The sequence below is a fragment of the Pelophylax lessonae genome (assembly GCF_965119305.1).
Source record: "Pelophylax lessonae genome assembly, chromosome: 2".
NCBI classification, from domain to species: domain Eukaryota; kingdom Metazoa; phylum Chordata; class Amphibia; order Anura; family Ranidae; genus Pelophylax; species Pelophylax lessonae.
Window position 1 is genome coordinate 281,202,250 of NC_138769.1, and position 26,368 is coordinate 281,228,617.

Here is a 26,368-nt window from a genome sequence, read left to right on the forward strand (position 1 = left end):
GTAAGTGTTGCTTCATACCTACCGTATTTCCAGGCCTCTTTTCTGTACACGCCAACCTTATATACTGAAATTTTATCCACTCTCCTAGGGAAACCAGGAGTATTTGTGGTTACACATAGAAGCTTGGGGTTTGCTACATACCCCAGGACCCTATTCATCCCTAAGAGGCATTATTCGTATATTTGAGGTGATTTGGGAAACCCAATTTTATTAGCTTAAACATGGCACTAAACAACACATGCCTGCATAAAACCAACCTTCCCCCTTCTTCAGACCAATAGGCCCAAGGATCCAGTAACAAGCCTGGGGGGCACAGGACCTGAACCTCTCTTCCCCCCACTTCCCCATGGGCACAGATGTTCCTGAAGTCTAGGTACACAAAAAGAAAAGACGATGTTTATTTGTTTGTTTTGATATATTTCTCACAACAAGTCACTAATTTTTTGTATTTTTCACTTTTTCACTTTATAGAAAATGGTGATGTTTTTTCCTTGACAAAGGCAATATATGCCGAAACGCGTCGGAACCCTAGTTCTACAACCAGGAATCACCATTTAATAAGTAAAATGGTTCATAAATTGTCTATTGTGTAATACCCATTACCCATGCAACCAATGTTATTCTTTTGTTGTTTTTTTACTTTTATATGTAATCCTTTCTTAATAAAATGAATAAAAAATTAACCTTGCCTATAAAATCCCACTTTCTCTTTTTTGGCCTGAGGAACCAAACTTCTTTTTCGAATTATCACAGGGATGATGGCAACAAATCCATCTTAGTTTTTATATCTCTAAAAAACCACCCCCGACAGAAGTAAGTGTCGGCCATAAAAGGCCCCAGAAATTAGCCCACATGGGTTTACCTGACACTTACCTTCAGTCACAGAATACTACGTTCTTAGTTAAACCCATGTGGGCTAATTTTTGGGGCCTATACAGGCCGACACTTACTTCTGTAGCCTGTGAATGCCTAATGTACCTTCAGCCACCAAATACTACGTTCTTAGCTGTCAGGCTAATTTTTGGGGACTTTTATGGCCGACACTTACTTCTGTATCCTGTGAATGCCTAATGTACCTTCAGCCACAGAATGCTAAATACATTCATTTTGACAAAAAAAATTTCAGTCCATTGGAGACCAAGTGCAGTGTCTAAAACCAGCTTTTTAAGACTCTAAAAGACAAAAATACAGTCATTTTTGACTAAAAAGTTTGTCAGACCTTTGGTGACCAAATGCAGTTATTTTGGCTAAGAAAAGCTTTTTAGACACCTGGAGACCAAAAAAGAGTAATTTTGACCAAAGAATTTTTTTCAGGCCATTGGAGCCAAATGTCTAAAATCTTGTCTAAAACCAACTTTTTAAGGCACTAAAAGACAAAAATACAGTCAATTTGAATACTTTTTTTTTCAGACCTTTGGTGACCAAATGCAGTTATTTGACTAGAAAAAGGCTTTTTAGACACTTGGAGACCAAAATAGAGTCATTTTGACCAAAAAACTTTTTTTCAGGCCATTGGATTCAAATGTCTAAAATCTTGTCTAAAACCGGCTTTTTAAGGCTCTAAAAGACAAAAATATAGTCATTTAGACTAAAAAAACAATTTCAGACCTTTGGTGACCAAATGCAGTTATTTTGACTATAAATTGCTTTTTAGACACTTGGAGACCAAAATAGAGTCATTTTGACCGAAAATTTCTTTTCAGGCCATTGGAGCCCAAATGGCCGGTTTGAGACAAATCTTGTCTTAAACCGGCTTTTTAAAGCTCTAAAAGACAAACATATAGTCATTTTGACTAAAGTTTTTTTTCAGACCTTTGGTGAACAAATGCAGTTATTTTGACTAAAAAAAAGGCCTTTTAGACACTTGGAGACCAAAATAGAGTCATTTTGACTGAAAACATTTTTTCAGGCCATTGGAGCCCAAATGGCCGGTTTTAGACAAATCTTGTCTAAAACCGACTTTTTAAGGCACTAAAAGACAAAAATACAGTCAATTTGAATACTTTTTTTTCAGGCCTTTGGTGACCAAATGCAGTTATTTGACTAGAAAAAGGCTTTTTAGACACTTGGAGACCAAAATAGAGTCATTTTGACCAAAAAACTTTTTTTCAGGCCATTGGATTCAAATGTCTAAAATCTTGTCTAAAACCGGCTTTTTAAGGCTCTAAAAGACAAAAATATAGTCATTTAGACTAAAAAAACAATTTCAGACCTTTGGTGACCAAATGCAGTTATTTTGACTATAAAATGCTTTTTAGACACTTGGAGACCAAAATAGAGTCATTTTGACCGAAAATTTCTTTTCAGGCCATTGGAGCCCAAATGGCCGGTTTAAGACAAATCTTGTCTTAAACCGGCTTTTTAAAGCTCTAAAAGACAAAAATACATTCATTTTGACTTAATTTTTTTTCAGACCTTTGGTGACCAAATGCAGTTATTTTGACTTAAAAAAGGCTTTTTAGACACTTGGAGACCAAAATATAGTCATTTTGACCAAAACATTTTTTCAGGCCAGTGGAGCCAAATGTCTAAAATCTTGTCTAAAACCGGCTTTTTAACGCTCTAAAAGACAAACATATAGTCATTTTGACTAAAGTTTTTTTTCAGACCTTTGGTGAACAAATGCAGTTATTTTGACTAAAAAAAAGGCCTTTTAGACACTTGGAGACATAAATAGAGTCATATTGACCAAAAATAATTTTTCAGGTCATTGGAGCCAAATGGCCGGTTTTAGACAAATCATGTCTAAAACCGGCTTTTCAAGGCTCTAAAACACAAAAATACATTAATTTTGACTAAAAAAAATTTCAGACTTTTGGTGACTAAATGCAGTTATAGACTCTAAAAGGCTTTTTAGACACTTGGAGACCAAAATAGAGCTCCAATAGCCTGAAAAAAAATTTTTTGGTCAAAATGACTCTATTTTGGTCTCCAAGTGTTTAAAAAGCCTTTTTCTAGTCAAAATGCATTTGGTCACCAAAGGTCTGGAAAAAAATGTATTCAAATTGACTGTATTTTTGTCTTTTAGTGCTTTAAAAAGCCGGTTTTAGACAAGATTTTAGACATTTTGGCTCCAATGGCCTGAAAATCTTTTTGGTCAAAATGACTCTATTTTGGTCTCCAAGTGTCTAAAGAGCCCTTTTTAGTATAAATAACTGCATTTGGTTACCAAAGGTCTGAAAAATAAATTTAGTCAAAATGAATGTATTTTTGTCTTTTAGAGCCTTAGAGATTTGTCTAAAACTGGCTATTTGGGCTCCAATCGCCTGAAAAAATTTTTTGGTCAAAATGGTCTGGAAAAAAAATGGCCTGAAAAAAAATTTTGGCCCGAAAAAAAATTTTGGTCAAAATGACTCTATTTTGGTCTCCTTTTGTAGTCAAAATAACTGCATTTGGTCACCAAAGGTCTGAAATTTTTTTACTCCAAATAACTATATTTTTGTCTTTTGAGCATTAAAAAGCTGGTTTTAGACAAGATTTTAGACATTTGGCTCCAATGGCCTGAAAAACATTTTTTGGTCAAAATGACTCTGCCTGCTGTACCTCTAGCCATCCAATACTACATTCTTTGCTGTCAGTTAAACCCATGTGAGCTAATTTTTGGGGCCTAAACAGTCCGACGCTTACTTCTGTATCCTGTGAATGCCTAATGTACCTCTTGCCATCAAATACTACGTTCTTTGCTGTCAGTTAAACCCATGTGAGCTATTTTTTGGGGCCTATACAGGCCGACACAAACTTCTCAAAAAGAAAGCCAACGAATAAAGGAAAAGCCAAAAGCCTACAGCACCTGGTATTCTCAGGCTGTAGCGGAATGGACGCTGAGAGTCTGGCTTGTGTTGAAAGAATGACCATAATATTACTGAACAGTGTCCCTGAGGAAATATATAAAGATATATTGCAGATTGCTAGAATATGGCAGCAGTGTTTCATAGACCCCTGCTAGTGGGGTGGGGTTTGTTATTGTGAATACTGGCATTCCATTGTCCTATTGTTCCTGTCTGCCTTGTAAGCATATTATGGGATGTGTGTTTGTGTGGAATGACTCAAAGAGGGAGAGGGTTTTGGCAGAGTGTAGATCTCTTGTGTTTTCAAAAAAAAAGGCATTCTGAGTTGACTCCCAGTTCTTGGGAGGGAAGGATTGTATAACACTACCTGGATTGTTGCATGCTGTACCTGCTTAGTTGGATTATTACCTGTTTTCCTGTCTACCAGCGGAGCCAATGTAGATTAAACTACTACTCCGCTACACAATCAGTCTCCCATCCAGGTACTAACCAGGCCTGACGCTACTTAGCTTCCAAGATCAGGCGCGTTCAGGTTGATGTGGCCGTAGGCGATCACCACTGCCACCCTCGACCCCTTTGAACTTGGTCATGGCAAGATGGTTCCTTAGGAGAAACAAAAATAAAGCCAACGAATAAAGGAAAAGCCAAAAGCTTACAGCACCTGGTATTCCCAGGTGGTCTCCCATCCAGGTACTAACCAGGCCTGACCCTTCTTAGCTTCTGAGATCAGACGAAACCAGGTGCGTTCAGGGTGATGTGGCCATAGGCAATAACCGCTGCCACCATTGACCCCTTTGAACTTGGCCATGGCAAGATGGCACCTCAGGAGAAACAGAAAGAAAGCCAACGAATAAAGCAAAAGCCAAAAGTCTACAGCACCTGGTATTCCCAGGCGGTCTCCCATCCAGGTACTAAACAGGCCTGACCCTGCTTAGCTTCCAAGATCAGACGAGATGGGGTGTGTTCAGGGTGATGTAGCCATAGGTGATCACCACTGCCACCCTCGACCCCTTTGAACTTGGCCATAGCAAGATGTCACTTCAGGAGAAACAAAAAGAAAGCCAACGAATAAAGGAAAAGCCTACAGCACCTGGTATCTAGTGGGAGGGAAGGATTGTATAACGCTACCTGGATTGTTGCATGCTGTACCTGCCTAGTTGGATTATTACCTGTTTTCCTATCTACCAGCAGAGCCCATGTAGATTAAACTACTCCTCCGCTACACAGGCGGTCTCCCATCCAGGTACTAACCAGGCCCGACCCTGCTTAGCTTCCGAGATCAGACCAGATTGGGCGTGTTCAGGGTGATGTGGCCGTAGGCGATCACTACTTCCACCCTCGACCCCTTTGAACTTGGCCATGGCAAGATGGCACCTCAGGAGAAACAAAAAGAAAGCCAACGAATAAAGGAAAAGCCAAAAGCCTACAGCACCTGGTATTCCCAGTCGGTCTCCCATCCAGGTACTAACCAGGCCCGACCCTGCTTAGCTTCTGAGATCAGACGAGATTGGGCGCGTACAGGGTGATGTGGCCGTAGCCGAGCACCACTACCACCCTCGACCCCTTTGAACTTGGCCATGGCAAGATGGCACCTCAGGTTATTCGTTGGCTTTCTTTTTGTTTCTCCTGTGTGAATGCCTAATTTACCTCTAGCCATCAAATACTACGTTCTGTGCTGTCAGTTAAACCCATGTGAGCTAATGTTTGGGGCCTATACAGGCCGACACTTACTTCAGTCTACTGTGAATGCCTAATGTACCTCCAGCCATCAAATACACTACGTTCTTTGCTGTCAGTTAAACCCATGTGAGCTAATTTTTGGGGCCTATACAGTCCGACACTTGCTTCTGTATACTGTGAATGCCTAATGTACCTTCAGCCATCAAATACACTATGTTATTTGCTGTCAGTTAAACCCATGTGAGCTAGGTTTTGGGGCCTATACAGGCTGACACTTACTTCTGTATCCTTTGAAAGCCTAATGTACCTCCAGCCATCAAATACTACGTTCTGTGCTGTCAGTTAAACCCATGTGAGCTAATGTTTGGGGCCTATACAGTCCGACACTTACTTCTGTATACTGTGTGAATGCCTAATGTACCTCAAGCCACCAAATACTACGTTCTTAGTTGTCAGGTAAACTGATGTGGGCTAATTTTTGGGGCCTTTTATGGCCGACACTTACTTCTTTATCCTGTGAATGCCTAAGGTACCTTCAGCCACAGAATACTACATTCTTAGCTGTCAGGTAAACCCATTTGGGCTCATTTTTGGGGCCTATACAGGCCGACACTTACTTCTGTACCCTGTGAATGCCTAATGTACCTTCAGCCACAGAATACTACGTTCTTAGCTTTCAGGTAAACCCATTTGGGCTAATTTTGTGGGGCCTTTTATGGCCGACACTTACTTCTTTATCCTGTAAATGCCTAATGTACCTTCAGCCACAGAATACTACATTCTTAGCTATCATGTAAACCCATGTGGGCTATTTTTTGGGGCCTTTTATGGCCGACACTTACTTCTGTATCCAGTGAATGCCTAATGTACATTCAGCCAAAGAATACTACGTTCTTAGCTGTCAATTAAACCCATGTGGGCTAATTTTTGAGGTTATACAGGCCGACACTTACTTCTGTATCCTGTGAATGCCTAATATACCTTCAGCCACCAAATACTACGTTCTTAGCTGTCAGGTAAACCCATGTGGGCTAATTTTTGGGGCCTTTTACGGCCGACACTTACTTCTGTATCCTGTGAATGAAACATTTTTTTATTCAAAATGACTGAATTTTTGTATTTTAGAGTCTTAAAAAGCCGGTTTTAGTGAAGATCGCTGCATTTTGCTCTCCAATGCCCTGAAAATGTTATTGGTCAAAATGACTCTATTTTGGTCTCCAAGTGTCTTAAAAGCCTTTTTTAGTCAAAATAACTGCATTTGGTCACCAAAAGTCTGAAAAAATTATTTTAGTCAAAATTACTTTATTTTTGTCTTTTAGAGTTTTAAAAAGCCGGTTTTAGACAAGATTACTGTATTTTGTCTCCAATGGTCTGAAAATTTTTTTGGGGTCAAAATGACTGTACTTTTGTCTCACCCTGAATGCGCCTGATCTCGGAAGCAAAGCAGGGCCGGGCCTGGTTAGTACCTGGATGGGAGACCACCTGGGAATACCAGGTGCTGTAGCCTTTTGGCTTTTCCTTTATTCGTTGGCTTTCTTTTTGTTTCTCCTGGCCCATTCATTACATGCTCTACACGCTATGTCCTGTATGTTTTGCGTTGCCCATGTGGTTTGGAATACGTGGGCCGCACGATACGCCAGCTGCATGTACGGTTAAACGAGCATTTGGCTAATATTATAAAAGCTTTCTCTAAACATAGCATAGAGAGCACTATGCTCTCTGCCATAATAAAGATCCTAGTGGCACTATTTTTATGGGGATTGATAAATTCCCGTGTAATTGGAGGGGTAGCAATCTGACGAGAGGGGTCTCCCAGTTGGAGACCAGTTGAATTTACCGCCTCAAATCCTATGCCCCTCACGGGCTCAATATTGATTGGGACATCAATTCCTTCATCAATAATTCATAATTCATAGTTTGAAGGTAGATTGCCTGTATACTAGTTGCCTATAACAAATGAGTTCATGTGTTTTTATCTGTATTTTCTTTTTGAGAGGCCTTTTTAATATGTTTTTATTTAAGATCATGTATTTTAGATTTATGATTGGTAATATTGCTAATATATCTTTTATGTATTAGTGTTGTATTTGGCGGTGTGGTCGGAGTCTCCCGATTTTTTTATTTCTGCTGAGAGATGGCGCCGGTTTCCACTGTGGTCCATTGTGACCATCTAATCATGCAAAGCTAATGGATACTTGTGTGTTTAGCTCAATTGGGCTTACATATGCTGTATCCATCTGCATAAGATTTATTTTGCACTGAATATTGTATGAGTGCTAATATTGGTCTTGATTGACTCTTAATGTGACATCCGGTTAATGTTTGGTTCCGGACGTTGGTACGCACGTGAACCGCATTCTAAGTCCGGATGTCTCTTCTTGTGAAATGCCGGTTGCGGTCGCTGACACGCAAGTGTCTTTCTCCTGGGATCCAGGACCTGTCTATTGCCCCGCCTATCCATCTCCGTCAGCGCATAAATTGTGGACGTTCACTGCAGGCCACACCCCCTGACGACGTCAGTCTCTGATGAAACGCGTAGGAGGAGCCTGCGGTGCGTCACACTGAGACCACGGAGGGGACGCGGCGGCCATTTTTTCGGCAGGAATCGAGCCTCGAGGACACCCTGATTTAAACACGCCATACAAACTACAGCCAAATGTGAGTTGCCACTTTGAGAATTGCGTCCAATATAGTTGTTTAATGGTACTACACTATGGCAGTTGTTTCCCTCTTTACATGTTATAACTATCTGTGAGGAAGTGGATGTGATCAGAGAGTGAGCCAGTGCAGGATTTGCCAGTGGAGGTTGAAATATGCTGTTTTTGATCTCTGTCATGGGGGTCAAATCATTGTGGTAAGAGGCCAACCTTTACCTTTGGTGGTGGTACTTCCTGCACGGGGATATCGGTGTTTGGAGTGTCCTTAGGAGCACCTTAACTTACTTCTGTATACTGTGTGAATGCCTAATGTACCTCCAGCCACCAAATAATACGTTCTTAGTTGTCAGGTAAACTGATGTGGGCTAATTTTTGGGGCCTTTTATGGCCGACACTTACTTCTTTATCCTGTTAATGCCTAATGTACCTTCAGCCACAGAATACTACGTTCTTAGCTGTCAGGTAAACCCATTTGGGCTAATTTTTGGGGCCTTTTATGGCCGACACTTACTTCTTTATCCTGTAAATGCCTAATGTACCTTCAGCCACAGAATACTACGTTCTTAGCTGTCAATTTTTGTCTTTTAGAGCCTTAAAAAGCCGGTTTTAGACAAGATTTTAGACATTTGGCTCCAATGGCCTGAAAATTTTTCTTGGTTAAAATAACTATTTTGGTCTCCAAGTGTCTAAAAAGCCTTTTTTAGTCAAAATAACTGCATTTGGTCACCAAAGGTCTGAAAAACTTTTTTAGTCAAAATGACTGTATTTTTGTCTTTTAGAGTCTTAAAAAGCCAGTTTTAGACAAGATAACTGCATTTTGCTCTTCAATGGCCTGAAATTTTTTTGGTCAAAATGACTATTTTGGTCTCCAAGTGTCTAAAAATCCTTTTTAGTCAAAATAACGGCATTTGGTCACCAAAGGTCTGAACATTTTTTTAGTCAAAATTACTGTATTTTTGTCTTTTAGAGCCTTAAAAAGCCGGGTTTAGATAAGATTTGTCTAAAACTAGCCATTTGGGCTCCAATGGCCTGAAAAGATATTTTCGGTCAAAATTACTCTATTTTGGTCTCCAAGTGTCTTAAAATCCTTTATTAGTCAAAATAACTGCATTTGGTCAACAAAGGTCAGAAAAAAAAATTTAGTCAAAATGACTATATTTTTGTCTTTTAGAGCCTTAAAAAGCCGGTTTTAGACAAGATTTTAGACATTTGGCTCCAATGGCCTGAAAAAAATGTTTTGGTCAAAATTACTCTATTTTGGTCTCCAAGTGTCTAAAAACCTTTTGTTAGTCAAAATAACGGCATTTGGTCACCAAAGGTCTGAAATTTTTTTGGCAAAATGACTGTATTTTTGTCTTTTAGAGCCTTAAAAAGCCAGTTTTAGACTTGATTTGTCTAAAACCGGCCATTTGGGCTCCAATGGCCTGAAAAAAGTTTTTGGTCAAAATGACTTTATTTTGGTCTCCAAGTGTCTAAAAAGCCTTTTTAAGTCAGAGTCTGCAGAGTCGGCGAAACATGTTGGACCTGGGTGACCCCACTACTCTAGGATATGGTTCATAATTTTATGTATTACATATTTTCTATATTGACTGTCTTTTGATGCCTTTGCATCTGTGTCTTTTTTAACAATTTTGTACACATGTATTAATAAAATCATTATATTTTAAATTGGTCTTTTATTTATCTATTCATGCCAAGTAACTCCTGCCTACAAAGTCCCAGGTTGGGTGTTTCCTCAGAATACACAGTTCCCTGTGGGGCTCATTTAGGGTCTGGTGTATTGGAACACCAATACCACTTGATACACTTTTTTCTCATATGTCCTTAGGGATGTGGCAGGACCTTTCTTGGCTTACTGGCATTTAGGGTCGGCACCTAACATTTTCTACTTACTTCTGCATCCTGTGAATGCCTAATGTACCTTTAGCCACAGAATACTACGTTCTTAGCAGTCAGGTAAACCCATGGGAGCTAATTTTTGGGGCCTATACAGGCCGACACTTACTTCTGTATACTGTGTGAATGCCTGATGTACCTCTAGCCATCCAATAATATGTTCTTTGCTGTCAGTTAAACCTATGTGAGCTAATTTTTGGGGCCTAAACAGGCCGACACTTACTTCTGTATACTGTCAATGCCTGATGTACCTCCAGCCATCAAATACACTATGTTCTTTGGTGTCAGTTAAACCCATGTGAGCTAATTTTTGGGGCCTATACAGGCCGACACTTACTTCTATATCCTGTGAATGCCTAATGTACTTCCATCCTTTAAATACTACGTTCCTTGCTGTCAGTTAAACCTATGTGAGCTAATTTTTGGGGTCTATAAAGGCCAACACTTACTTCTGTATACTGTGAATGCCTAATGTACCTTGAGCAACAGAATACTACGTTCTTAGCTGTCAGTTAAACCCATGTGGGCTAATTTTTGGGGACTATACAGGCCGACACTTACTTCTGTATCCTGTGAATGCCTAATGTACCTTCAGCCTCCAAATACTACATACTTAGCTGTCAGGTAAACCCATGTGAGCTAATTTTTGGGGCCTATACATGCTGACACTTACTTCTGTATACTGTGTGAATACCTAATGTACCTCTAAACAAAACAATTCAGGATGCTCATAATTGTCCGTTATGTTCCGCGGAACGACCTTCTCTTTGCCACAAGTTCTGGTCCTGTCCCTATATCACGACATTCTGGGACCAGGTACTGACCTTCATCAGGGAAGTGACGAAGTGGCACATACCCAAAGACCCTATATTGCTCCTGTTCGGTTAATGGGACAAACGCCTCCAAAAGTGGTCTAGCACCCCTGCCTCGCCACATCGTCTGTGGATCCTGACCTGTTTACTGGTGGCCAGAAGGAGAATCCTAACTAATTGGATCTCCACAACTCCCCCCTTAGTTTCCCAGGTCAGATAAGAGCTTTCCACACTTCTTTCCATTGACCGCCTCAACACGGATTTTTCAGCCCCATCCTCACGGAAATCATTTCTACAGAAATGGGACAATTACGTCAAGTACTCCTTCTCCAAATCCGACCCCTCTATGGATCAATATACATTTACGTTCCAGGACTCGCCCAAGAACTCTCCCCCACTCTCACATTCCCCATCAGTTTCCATGCTCTTTTGACTCTGGACCGCCCTGCCCTAATTTGCATAATGTCTGTATTTAATTGTACCTTTTCTGTTGTTGATACTCACGTGTTATATTACAAAATTTAAAAAAAAAAAAGGAAAAGCCAAAAGCCTACAGCACCTGGTATTTCCAGGCAGTCTCCCATCCAGCTACTAACCAGGCCTGACCCTGCTTAGCTTCTGAGATCAGATGAGATCGGGCGCTTTCAGGGTGATGTGGCCGTAGGCGATCACAAATGCCAACCTCGACCCCTTTGAACTTGGCCATGGCAATATGGCACCTCGGGAGAAACAAAAAGAAAGCCAAACGAATAAAGGAAAAGCCTACAGCACCTGGTATTCCCAGGCGGTCTCCCATCCAGGTACTAACCAGGCCTGATCCTGCTTAGCTTCCAAGATTAGACAAGATCGGGTGCGTTCAAGGTGATGAGGCCATAGGCGATCACCACTGCCACCCTCGACCCCCTTTGAACTTGGCCATGGCAAGATGGCACCTCAAGTTATTCATTGGCTTTCTTTTTGTTTCTCCTGTGTGAATGCCTAATTTACCTCTAGCCATCAAATACACTATGTTCTTTGCTGTCAGTTAAACCCATGTGAGCTAAGTTTTGGGGCCTATACAGGCTGACACTTACTTCTGTATCCTGTGAAAGCCTAATGTACCTCCAGCCATCAAATACTACGTTCTCTGCTGTCAATTAAACCCATGTGAGCTAATGTTTGGGGCCTATAAAGGCCGACACTTACTTCTGTCTACTGTGAATGCCTAATGTACCACCAGCCTTTAAATACACTACGTTCCTTGCTGTCAGTTAAACCCATGTAAGCTAATTTTTGGGGCCTATACAGTCCGACACTTCTGTATACTGTGTGAATGCCTAATGTACCTCAAGCCACCAAATACTACGTTCTTAGTTGTCAGGTAAACTGATGTGGGCTAATTTTTGGGGCCTTTTATGGCCGACACTTACTTCTTTATCCTGTGAATGCCAAATGTACCTTCAGTCACAGAATACTACATTCTTAGCTGTCAGGTAAACCCATTTGGGCTAATTTTTGGGGCCTATACAGGCCGAAACTTACTTCTGTACCCTGTGAATGCCTAATGTACCGTTATCCAATCCTTCCCTCCCAAGAACTAGATGACACATAGGCTGGGAGTCAACTCAGAATGCATTGTTTATTGAAAACACAAGAGATCTACACTTCTCCAAAACCCCCTCCATCTTCGAGTGATTCCACACAAATACACCGCCCAAAATATGCTTACAAGGCAGACAGGAACAATAGGACAATGGAATGCAATTATTCACAAAAACAAACCCCACCCCACTAGCAGGTGTCCATGAAACACTGCTGCCATATTCTAGCAATCTGCAATATATCTTTATATATTTCCTCAGGGACACTGTTCAGTAATATTATGGCCATTCTTTCAACACAAGCCACACTGTGTTCATTCCGCTACAGCCTGGGAATACCAGGTGCTGTAGGCTTTAGGCTTTTCCTTTATTCATTGGCTTTCTCTTTGTTTCTCCTGAGGTGCCATCTTGGCATGGCCAAATTCAAAACGGTCGAGGGTGGCAGTGGTGATCGCCTAAGGCCACATCACCTTTAATGCGCTCAATCTGGTCTGATCTTGGAAGCTAAACAGGATTGGGCCTGGTTAGTACCTGGAGGGGGGGACTGCCTGGGAATACCAGGTGCTGTAGGCTTTTGGCTTTTCCTTTATTTGTTGGCTTTCTTTTTGTTTCTCCAGAGATGCCATTTTGCCATGGCCAAGTTCAAAGGGGTCGAGGGTGGTAGTGGTGATCGCCAATGGCCACATCACCCTGAACGCACCTGATTTCGTCTGATCTCGGAAGCTAAGCAGGGTCGGGCCTGGTTAGTACCTGGATAGGAGATCACCAGGGAATACCAGGTGCTGTAAGCTTTTGGCTTTTCCTTTATTTGTTGGCTTTCTTTTTGTTTCTCCTGAGGAGCCATCTTGCCATGGCCAAGTTCAAAGGGGTCGAGAGTGACAGTGGTGATCGCCTACGGCTACATCACCCTGAATGTGCCTGATCTTGGAAGCTAAGCAGGGTTGGGACTGGTTAGTACCTAAATGGGAGACGCCTGGGATTACCAAGTGCTGTAGGCTTTTGGCTTTTCATTTATTCTTTGGCTTTCTTTTTGTTTCTCCTGAGGTGCCATCTTGCCATGGCCAAGTTCAAAGGGGTCAAGTGTGGCAGCGGTGATTGCCTACGGCCACATCACTCTGAACGTGCCCAATCTCGTCGGATCTCCAAAGCTAAGTAGTGTCGGGCCTGGTTAGTACCTGGATGGGAGACCGCCTGGAAATACCAGGTGCTGTAGGCTTTTGGCTTTTCCTTTATTCGTTGGCTTTCTTTTTGTTTCTCCTGAGGTGCCATTTTGCCATGGCCAAGTTCAAAGGGGCCGAGGGTGGCAGTGGTGATCGCCTACGGCCACATCACCCTGAACGACCCCGATCTCGTCTGATCTCGGAAGCTAAGCTGGGTCGGGCCTGGTTAGTAGGATGTGAGACCGACTGGGAATACCAGGTTCTGTAGGCTTTTGGCTTTTCCTTTATTTGTTGTCTTTCATTTTGTTTCTCCTGAGGTGCCATCTTGCCATGGCCAAGTTCAAAGGGGTCGAGAGTGGCAGGGGTGATTTCCTACAGCCACATTACCCTAAACGTGCCCTATCTTGTCTGATCTTGGAAGCTAAGCAGGTTCGGGCCTGTTTAGTACGTGGAAGGGGGACTTCATGGTTATACCAGGTGCTGTAGGGTTCTGGCTTTTCCTTTATTCGTTGGCTTTCTTTTTGTTTCTCCTGAGGTGCCATCTTGCAATGGCCAAGTTCAAAGGGGTCGAGGGTGGCAGTGGTGGTCGCCTACGGCCACATCACCTTGAACGCGCCCAATCTCGTCTGATCTTGGAAGCTAAGCAGGGTCGGGCCTGGTTAGTACCTGGATGGGAGACCGCCTGGGAATACCAGGTGCTGAAGGCTTTTTGCTTTTTCTTTATTCGTTGGCTTTCTTTTCATTTCTCTTGAGGTGCCATCTTGCAATGGCCAAGTTCAAAGGGGTCGAGGGTGGCAGTGGTGATTGCCTATGGCCACATCACCCTCAACGTGCCCGATCTCATTTGATCTCGGAAGGTAAGCAGCATCAGGCCTGGTTAGTACCTGGATGGGAGACTGCCTGTGTAGCAGAGGAGTAGTTTAATCTACATTGGCTCCGCTGGTAGACAGGAAAACAGGTAATAATCCAACTAAGCAGGTACAGCATGCAACAATCCAGGTAGTGTTATACAATCCTACCCTCCCAAGAACTAGACGACACATAAGCTGGGAGTCAACTCAGAATGCCTTGTTTATTGAAAACACAAGAGATCTACACTCTGCCAAAACCCTCTCCCTCTTTGAGTCATTCCACACAAACACACATCCCATAATATGCTTACAAGGCAGACAGGAACAATAGGACAATGGAATGCCGATATTCACAACAACAAACCCCACCCCACTAGCAGGGGTCTATAAAACACTGCTGCCATATTCTAGCAATCTGCAATATATCTTTATATATTTCCTCAGGGACACTGTTCAGTAATATTATGGTCATTCTTTCAACACAAGCCACACTCTCAGCGTCCATTCCGCTACAGCCTGGGAATACCAGGTGCTGTAGGCTTTTGGCTTTTCCTTTATTCGTTGGCTTTCTTTTTGAGAAGTTTGTGTCGGCCTGTATAGGCCCCAAAAAATAGCTCACATGGGTTTAACTGACAGCAAAGAACGTAGTATTTGATGGCTAGAGGTACAGTAAGCATTCACACAGTATACAGAAGTAAGTGTCGGCATGTATAGGCCCCAAAAATTAGCTCACATGGGTTTACCTGACAGTTAAGAATGTAGTATTTGGTGGCTGAAGGTACATTAGGCATTTACAGGATACAGAAGTAAGTGTTGGCCTGTATAGTCCCCAAAAATTAGCCCACATGGGTTTTACTGACAGTTAAGAACGTAGAATTCTGTGGCTAAAGGTACATTAGGCATTCACAGGATACAGAAGTAAGTGTCGGCCATAAAAGGCCCCAGAAATTAGCCCACATATGTTTACCTGACACTTACCTTCAGTCACAGAATACTACGTTCTTAGTTAAACCCATGTGGGCTAATTTTTGGGGCCTATACAGGCCGACACTTTCTTCTGTACCCTGTGAATGCCTAATGTACCTTCAGCCACAGAATGATAAATACATTCATTTTGACAAAAAAATTTTAGACCATTGGAGACCGGCAGTGTCTAAAACCGGCTTTTTAAGACTCTAAAAAGACAAAAATACAGTCATTTTTGACTAAAAAAGTTTGTCAGTTATTTTGGCTAAAAAAAGCTTTTTAGATACCTGGAGACCAAAAAAGAGTCATTTTGACCAAAGAATTTTTTTCAGGCCATTGGAGCCCAAATGTCTAAAATCTTGTCTAAAACCGTCTTTTTAGGGCTCTAAAAGACAAAAATATAGTCATTTTGACTAAATTTTTTTTCAGACCTTTGGTTACCAAATGCAGTTATTTTGACTAAAAAGGCTTTTTAGACACTTGGAGACCAAAATAGAGTCATTTTGACCAAAAAAATTTTTTCAGGCCATTGGAGCCCAAATGGCCGGTTTTACTCAAATCTGGTCTAAAAACGGCTTTTTAAGACACTAAAAGACAAAAATACATTCATTTTGACTAATTTTTTTCAAACCTTTGGTGACCAAATGCAGTTATTTATACTAAAAAAAGATTTTTAGACACTTGGAGACCAAAATAGAGTAATTTTAACCAAAAAAAATGTTCATGCCATTGGAGCCCAAATGTCTAAAATCTTGTCTAAAACCAGCTTTTTAAGGCTCTAAAAGACAAAAATAGAGTCAATTTGTCTAAATTGTTTTTCAGATCTTTGGTGACCAAATGCAGTTATTTTGACTAAAAAAGGCTTTTAGACACTTGGAGACCAAAATAGAGTCATTTTGACCGAAAAAAAATGTCAGGCCATTGGAGCCAATTGTCTAAAATCTTGTCTAAAACCGACTTTTTAAGGCTCCAAAAGACAAAAATATAGTCATTTAGACTAAAAAAACAATTTCAGACCTTTGGTGACCAAATGCAGTTATTTTGACTATAAAATGCTTTTTAGACACTTGGAGACCAAAATAGAGTCATTTTGACCAAAAATTTCTTTTCAGGCCATTGGAGCCCAAATGGCCGGTTTTAGACAAATCTTGTCTTAAACTGGCTTTTTAAAGCTCTAAAAGACAAAAATACATTCATTTTGACTTAATTTTTTTTCATACCTTTGGTGACTAAATGCAGTTATTTTGACTAAAAAAAGGCTTTTTAGACACTTGGAGACCAAAATAAAGTCATTTTGACCAAAACATTTTTTCAGGCCAGTGGAGCCAAATGTCTAAAATCTTGTCTAAAACCGGCTTTTAACGTGCTAAAAGACAAACATATAGTCATTTTGACTAAAGTTTTTTTAAGACCTTTGGTGACCAAATGCAGTTATTTTGACTAAAAAAAGGCTTTTTAGACACTTGGAGACCAAAATAGAGTCATTTTGACCGAAAACATTTTTTCAGGCCATTGGAGTCCAAATGGCCGGTTTTAGACAAATCTTGTCTAAAACCGGCTTTTTAAGGCTCTAAAAGAAAAAAATACAGTTATTTTGACAAATTTTTTTATCAGACTTTTGGTGACTAAATTCAGTTATTTATACTAAAAAAGGCTTTTTAGACAATTGGAGACCAAAATAGAGCTCCAATAGCCTGAAAAAAAGTTTTTTGGTCAAATTGACTCTATTTTGGTCTCCATGTGTTTAAAAAGCCTTTTTCTAGTCAAAGTGCATTTGGTCACCAAAGGTCTGAAAAAAATGTATTCAAATTGACTGTATTTTTGTCTTTTAGTGCTTTAAAAAGCCGGTTTTAGACAAGATTTTAGACATTTTGGCTCCAATGGCCTGAAAATCTTTTTGGTCAAAATGACTCTATTTTGGTCTCCAAGTGTCTAAAGAGCCCTTTTTAGTATAAATATCTGCATTTGGTCACCAAAGGTCTGAAAAATAAATTTAGTCAAAATGAATGTATTTTTGTCTTTTACTGGCCATTTGGGCTCCAATCGCCTGAAAAAAATTTTTGGTCAAAATGGTCTGGAAAAAAATGTTCTGAAAAAAAATTTTGGCCTAAAAAAAAATTTTGGTCAAAATGACTCTATTTTGGTCTCCTTTTGTAGTCAAAATAACTGCATTTGGTCACCAAAGGTCTGAAATTTTTTTAGTCCAAATGACTATATTTTTGTCTTTTAGAGCATTAAAAAGCTGATTTTAGTCAAGATTTTAGACATTTGGCTCCAATGGCCTGAAAAACATTTTTTGGTCAAAATGACTCTATTCTGGTCTCCAAGGGTCTAAAATGCCTTTTTTAGTCAAAATAACTGCATTTGGTCACCAAAGGTCTGAAAAAAAAATTAAGTCAAAATGAATGTATTTTTGTCTTTTAGAGCTTTAAAAAGCCGGTTTAAGACAAGATTTGTCTAAAACCGGCCATTTGGGCTCCAATGGCCTGAAAAGAAATTGTTGGTCAAAATGACTCTATTTTGGTCTCCAAGTGTCTAAAAAGCCTTTTATAGTCAAAATAACTGCATTTGGTCACCAAAGGTCTGAAATTGTTTTTTTAGTCTAAATGACTATATTTTTGTCTTTTAGAGCCTTAAAAAGCTGGTTTTAGACAAGATTTTAGACATTTGGCTCCAATGGCCTGAAAAAAAGTTTTTTGGTCAAAATGACTCTATTTTGGTCTCCAAGTGTCTAAAAAGCCTTTTTCTAGTCAAAATAACTGCATTTGGTCACCAAAGGTCTGAAAAAAAATGTATTCAAATTGACTGTATTTTTGTCTTTTAGTGCCTTAAAAGGTCGGTTTTAGACAAGATTTTAGACATTTGGCTCCAATGACCTGAAATTTTTTTCGGTCAAAATGACTCTATTTTGGTCTCCAAGTGTCTAAAAAGCCTTTTTTAGTCAAAATAACTGCATTTAGTCACCAAAGATCTGAAAAACAATTTAGTCAAATTGACTCTATTTTTGTCTTTTAGAGCCTTAAAAAGCCAGTTTTAGACAAGATTTTAGACATTTGGGCTCCAATGGCATGAACATTTTTTTGGTAAAATGACTCTCTTTTGGTCTCCAAGTGTCTAAAAATCTTTATTTTTGTCTTTTAGAACCCTAAAAAGCCGGTTTTAGACAAGATTTTAGACATTTGGGCTCCAATGGCCTGAAAAAATTTCTTTGGTCAAAATGACTCTTTTTTTGTCTCCAGGTGTCTAATAACCTTTTTTTAGCCAAAATAACTGCATTTGGTCACCAAAGGTCTGACAAACTTTTTTAGTCAAAAATGACTGTATTTTTGTCTTTTAGAGTCTTAAAAAGCCGGTTTTAGACACTGCACTTGGTCTCCAATTGTCCGAAATTTTTTTGTCAAAATGAATGTATTTAGCATTCTGTGGCTGAAGGTACATTAGGCATTCACAGGATACAGAAGTAAGTGTCGGCCATAAAAGTCCCCAAAAATTAGCCTGACAGCTAAGAACGTAGTATTTGGTGGCTGAAGGTACATTAGGCATTCACAGGGTACAGAAGTAAGTGTCGGCCTGTATAGGCCCCAAAAATTAGCTCACATGGGTTTAACTGACCGCAAAGAATGTAGTAAATCCGCTCGGGCGAGCTCGTCTTTTATGGCTTCAGATAACCCAAGCCTGAACTGGGTTCGCAAAGATGCATCATTCCACCCTGAATCAAGGGTCCATCTCTTGAACTCTGCTACGAAATCTTCAACAGGTCTCCTTCCTTGTTTTAAAGCCCTCAATTGGCTGTCAGCAGTACTCTGCCTATTAGAGTCTTCATATAGGCTAGAGAGCTCTGCTAAAAACGTAGGATAGGAGTTGAGAAGAGGGTCATTTTTCTCAATAAGAGAGTCTGCCCAAGCCCGTGGATCACCTAAAAAAATATATGATATAGTGGTGCAGACTTGTGGAGGGTTTATTTTGGGCTCGGGGGTTGGGCAGCAGTGAGCTGTGAAACACGGGCTATCTGCTGTCTCAAGGTCTGGTTTTCATTTTTCACTTCAGTAAGTGAAAGAATTAATGAATTTACCTTTTGTGTTAGTTGTATCACATGTGTAGCTATTTCCACTGAATCCATTTTTCGGGTTCGTGCAATCTGTAACGCTCCAGCGTTTATTTGTGTGGTGTGGATTTGCAGCTGCGGAAGTTACACTCAGTAGTCATGTAGAGATGTGTTGAACTACCATATCCAACTCTCAAGACTCATCATTGTGCATCAGCCTGTCTCAGCAAGCACATACACAAACACAGACACTCATTAAAGATGTTCCTGGAGTGATATGTTTATATGTGAAAGTATAGAGGTGATGCCTTGATACAACTTAGTATCAAAATAGACAGACGATTGCGAGAGAGGAAGGCTGAGAAAATGGGAATCCCATTACCCAACCCTTCTCGGGAGTCGTCCTTCGATCCTACTCCTATGGAGGTAGGAACCATCCGCCCACCAATATCATCTACTGAAAAGACCAGGAGAAAATCAGAAAATCTCTGTAAGTACTGCGCCTCCGCCGAACATTTGATAAGCGTTTGTCCCCTTGTCCACAAGAAAAAGGGTGAGTGTTCACAGGTCTTGCTGGGGGGATTAACGACTTCTTTTACTAATCCCTATCTCTTTATTCGTTTGATCCTACAGTGGGACCAAATTAGGATCACCACCAAGGCCATGATCGACACAGGATCTTGTGGGAACTACATTGACACTAGTTTTGTTGCTTTAAATAAAATACCTATTATTTCAAAACCCAAACCTGTCTCTGTTAGTTTGATTAACGGTATTCCGTTATCTTCTGGTCCAATTACCACTCAGACACAAGCACTCCTTGCTACTGCTAACGAGTCTCATGTTGAGACCACCACGTTTGATGTGTTACCCTCACCACATTTTCCCATTATTTTGGGACTTCCCTGGTTACATATACATCAACCAACTATTGATTGGAAGACACGGTCCCTAACCTTCCCTTCTCACTATTGCGAGACCACGTGTAACCTCCAATCTCAAAAGAAAATCCTGTCCATGGTGTCAGAGGAAATTACACCACCACCATGCTATCAGGATTTATCAGAAGTCTTCCTTGAGAAAAATGCTCAAGTGTTGCCTCCCCATAGGGACAACGATTGTTCTATTGACCTACTCCCTAATAGTAAGCTACCTTTCGGTCATGTTTATCCTCTTTCTCAGGATGAACTTTCTCATCTCAAGGAATACTTGGATGAGAACTTAGCGAAAGGGTTCATTAGACCCTCTACTTCCTCTACAGCTGCAGGACTTTTCTTTGTCCGCAATAAGGTTTTAAGCCTTCGGCCTATTATTGACTATAGTCAATTAAATATTATTACGATAAAGGATCGCTATCCCTTACCTCTCATCCCGGAACTGATTGAACAAGTGCGTGGAGCCACTTACTTCTCAAAGTTAGACCTTAAAGGGGCTTACAATCTCATCCGCATCCGTAGTGGGGATGAGTGGAAGACAGCATTCAGAACTAGATACGGACTATTCGAATATCTAGTGATGCCGTTTGGGTTGTATTACACAAGCATTTCAGCGGTTCATAAACGACATCTTCCGAGATCTACTCGATGTCTGTGTCGTAGTATATCTGGACGATATACTCATTTACTCTCAATCCTTGTCTGAACATAAAAGACATGTAAGACTTGTGTTGTCCAGATTGCTCGCACACAACTTGTACGTAAAACTGAAGAAATGCCTATTCCATAAGGAAGAGGTGTTATTCTTAGGATACATCATATCTAAGAACAGCATCAAGATGGATATGAGCAAGATATCCTGTATTCTGGATTGGCCTGTACCAACAACTCGTAAGGCCTTACAACGATTTCATGGATTCTCAAACTTCTATAGGAAGTTCATCAAGAACTTCTCGTCTATTGTGAGACCACTCACACAACTTACAAGTGTTAAGCAAACATTTAAATGGTCTGAAGAAGCAAATAAAGCGTTCAGCTTGTTGAAATCAAGCTTCATTACCGCTCCCATACTACGCCATCCAGACCCATCCCTCCAATACATCCTGGAGGTAGATGCGTCAAATATGGCTGTAGGAGCAGTTCTTTCCCAAGGACCTACGAATACTTCTCCACTTCATCCAGTTGCCTTCTTCTCTAAATCACTAAGTAACCCAGAGGTGAACTACCCAGTGGGTGAAAAAGAGTTACTTGCCATGAAGTTGGCACTGGAGAATTGGCGACATCTACTTGAGGGCACCCGATTGCCAATACTCATATATACAGACCATAAAAACCTCCAATATCTCCAGACCAACAAGACCCTTTCCCACCGACAGGTACGTTGGTCGCTATTCTTCCTAAGATTCAATTTCTTAGTGACCTATACACCTGCAGACAAAAACAAGAAGGCAGATGCGTTATCACGGTTAACCGAAGATAACTGTGCCGAAATTCCTTCATTACCTATAATACCCCATGACCGTATTATTGGTGTTGTTCGTCCCTTAAAGGAAGAGATTCTGCACAGTCTAAGACTGGATTCACCACCACCTCAACTAAGTACTGATGCAGAAGGCTTCCGCTACTTTAACGACAAACTCTACATACCTCCCGGTATGCATACCAAAATCTTGGAGTTATCCCATGACGTACCTATGGCAGGACATATGGGTATGACTAAGACATTTAATTTGCTCACTAGGCAATTTTGGTGGCCTGGGATGAAGACGTCTGTACAAAAATTCATTTCTTCATGTGACATCTGTGCAAGGTCCAAAATTGACACTACAAAACCTTCTGGTTTACTTTGCAGTCTACCAATACCCAAAGTTCCATGGTAAGTTGTTTCTTTAGACTCCATAGTGGAATTACCACCGTCCAAGGGATTCACTACCATCCTAGTGTCAGTGGACCATCTGACAAAAATGGCACATTTCATTCCCATTCGCAGACTACCTTCATCTAAGGAAACAGCGGAATTGCTAGTAAAATATGTGTTCAAACTACATGGAATTCCAAAGACTCTTTTATCTGACCGGGGCTCGCAGTTCATCTCTAAGTTTTGGCAAGCTCTATGCCACATACTGCGCATTGAGCGAAAACTTACTTCCCCCTATCACCCGCAGACCAACGGACAAACTGAAAGAGTCAACCAGTGTATTGAAAAATATTTGCGTTGCTACACCTCATACCTACAGGATGATTGGGTGGACCTCCTCCCTCTGGCAGAATTTGCTTATAACAATGCAACCCACAGTACTACTAAGCAAAGTCCGTTCTACCTGAACTATGGGTTCCATCCCACAATTCTTCCACCACGCATCCTACCATCAAGTAACCCAGTAGCCTCTGACTATCTCACCCAAATAAAAGACTCTTTGGGCTTACTTAACACCACCATCTCACATGCTCATAGCCAACAAAAGAGGTACTATGACCTCCGCAGAAGACCTTCACCTCAATATGCTATTGGGGATCTTGTTTGGCTATCTACGAGGAACTTGAGGTTGAAAATTCCTAGTAAAAAGCTTGGACCTCTATTCCTGGGACCTTTCCCAATTGAGAAGCTCATTGGGGAATCTGCAGTTCGACTCACTTTACCGGCAGATCTTAAAATACACCCCACGTTCCATGTATCTCTATTGAAGCCACATACACCCAACCAAGGGATTAGACCTACCATCGCGCCTCCACCTCCAATACAAGTTGAAGGTGGAGAAGAATTTGAGATTAAAGAAATTTTGGATTCTCCTATCCACAGAGGAATGCTCCAATATTTCATAAGATGGAAAAATTATGGTCCCCAAGATGACACCTGGTTGGATGCTTCTGACGTCCACGCACCCAGGCTTATACGAAGGTTACACTCCAAATACCCGGAGAGACCAGTGTTATAGGCCTTCCGGAGCCGGCCTTAGGGGGGGTACTGTAAGATCCTGGTACCTGCGGTACCCTTCCAGCCTATTATTTGTACATTACGTTCCACCATATAGATAGGTGGAACGCATCTAGTACCTGTCCCTTTAAATTCCATGACCTCTTCAGTGAGTGCCGCTCTGAGCGGCTATTTCAACCGCCGGCATTCACTCACATGTGTTCGTGCAAACCGCTTGCTACAGCATTACCTAACGCTGCCGAATCCTCCAGCTATTCCCTAATACCTGGATTGACCGAAGACTTGCTACAACATCTTGTATCTCGCTACAAGATCATTACCTCACCGCCGGAACCCTCTCCTTACAAACCTACCAGTGATAAGTACCCCACAGGGGAATACCTTCCTAATCTACTTTCACTACTACTCTGCTTACTAAAGACTATTGCTACTCTAAGAACTATACTGTTTCATCTAACATCTGCACCGCTACTTAGATTGCAAGCTCTTGAGCCTATTACCATCTTGTCACTGCACTAGCCTAGCATCTCCTGTACACTTCATCTGCTCTTCAATACCACCTGTTACCTGTACATGATTGCTATCCTATTGCTATCACCATCTGTTACCTCTTACCATTGCTATCACTATCCACGCCTGTCCCCTCAGTATCACCTCTATACTTTCACATATAAACATATCACTCCAGGAACATCTTTAATGAGTGTCTGTGTTTGTGTATGTGCTTGCTGAGACAGGCTGATGCACAATGATGAGTCTTGAGAGTTGGATATGGTAGTTCAACACATCTCTACATGACTACTGAGTGTAACTTCCGCAGCTGCAAATCCACACCACACAAATAAACGCCGGAGCGTTACACCGACACAAACTTCTCAAAAAGAAAGCCAACGAATAAAGGAAAAGCCAAAAGCCTACAGCACCTGGTATTCCCAGGCTGTAGCGGAATGGACACTGAGAGTGTGGCTTGTGTTGAAAGAATGACCATAATATTACTGAACAGTGTCCCTGAGGAAATATATAAAGATATATTGCAGATTGCTAGAATATGGCAGCAGTGTTTCATAGACCCCTGCTAGTGGGGTGGGGTTTGTTATTGTGAATACCGACATTCCATTGTCCTATTGTTCCTGTCTGCCTTGTAAGCATATTATGGGATGTGTGTTTGTGTGGAATGACTCAAAGAGGGAGAGGGTTTTGGCAGAGTGTAGATCTCTTGTGTTTTCAATAAACAAGGCATTCTGAGTTGTCCTTTATTCATTGGCTTTCTCTTTGTTTCTCCTGAGGTGCCATCTTGGCATGGCCAAATTCAAAAGGGTCGAGGGTGGCAGTGGTGATTGCCTAAGGCCACATCACCTTTAATGCGCTCAATCTGGTCTGATCTTGGAAGCTAAGCAGGATTGGGCCTGGTTAGTACCTGGAGGGGGGACTGCCTGGCAATACCAGGTGCTGTAGGCTTTTGGCTTTTTCTTTATTCGTTGGCTTTCTTTTTGTTTCTCCTGAAGTGACATCTTGCCATGGCCAAGTTCAAAGGGGTCGAGGGTGGTACTGTGTAATGTTCTGGTACCTCTGGTACCCTTATTCCACTTTTCATTCCGCGTATGCGTCCCACCATTCTCTTCTGGTAGGTGCGCATACACCTTTAAGACCGATGCTGTCATCACTGAGCGCCGCAGAGCGGCTATTTCAACCGCCGGCGTTCTCACTCACATGTTCATTCAACCTGCCTTGCATCTATGCTTACAAGCGTGTCTTGCTGTGGAACCTCGCTACAGATCCCTGTATCTCGCTACCAGGATCACTTCCTCAGACCCGAACCTCGCTACTGATCCCTGTATCTCGCTACTGGATCACTTCCTCATCACCGGACCCTTCTACTACTATACTATAGTGATAAGTACCCCGCAGGGGAAACCTCCATAACTTACACTACTACTATTGCATTAAGGACTGTTACTACCTATCCATACTATCCTATCATCTGCACTGTTACATAGATTGCTAGCTCTTGAGACTACTACCATCTATCTGCATAGATTGCTAGCTCTCCTGTCTACTACCATCTATCATCTGCACTGCTGAATAGATTGCTAGCTCTCCTGTCTACTACTATCTATCCTTGCACTGGGTTAGTCTATCCTTGTATTTGTCATCTGCTGTCCTCACCACCTGTTAGCATACTCGATACTAACCTATCTGCATTCCTAAATACCATCTTGAACTCTCCTGTACAAACCTATCAAGTGCTTACCATCCTTGTCACTGTTCACACCTGTCCCTTCAGCACATCACCTTCATACTATCATATACATCCTATCACTCCAGGAACATCTCTTTGAGTGTGTATATATCTGTATGTTGAAGCTGACAGGCCCACGGTGATGAGTCCTGGAGAGTTGGATCTGGTATTCAACACATCTCTACATGACTACTGAGTGGAGATTTTGCAGCTGTAAATCCAGCCTATAACAAAACGCAGAAGCGTTACACACTGGTGATCACCTATGGCTACATCACCCTGAACACACCCCATCACGTCTGATCTCGGAAGCTAAGCAGGGTCAGGCCTGGTTAGTACCTGGATGGGAGACCGCCTGGGAATACCAGGTGCTGTAGACTTTTGGCTTTTGCTTTATTCGTTGGCTTTCTTTTTGTTTATCCTGAGGTGCCATCTTGCTATGGCCAAGTTCAAAGGGGTCAATGGTGGCAGTGGTTATTGCCTATGGCCACATCACCCTTAACGCGCCTGATCTCGGAAGCTAAGCAGGGTCAGGCCTGTAACCAGGATGGGAGACCACCTGGGAATACCAAGTGCTGTAGACTTTTGGCTTTTCCTTTATTCGTTGGCTTTCTTTTTGTTTCTCCTGAGGAGCCATCTTGCCATGGCCAAGTTCAAAGGGGTCGAGGGTGGCAGTGGTGATCGCCTACGGCCACATCACCCTGAACGCGCCTGATCTCGGAAGCTAAGCAGGGTCGGGCCTGGTTAGTACCTGAAGGGGAGACCGCCTGGGAATACCAAGTGCTGTAGGCTTTTGGCTTTTCATTTATTCGTTGACTTTCTTT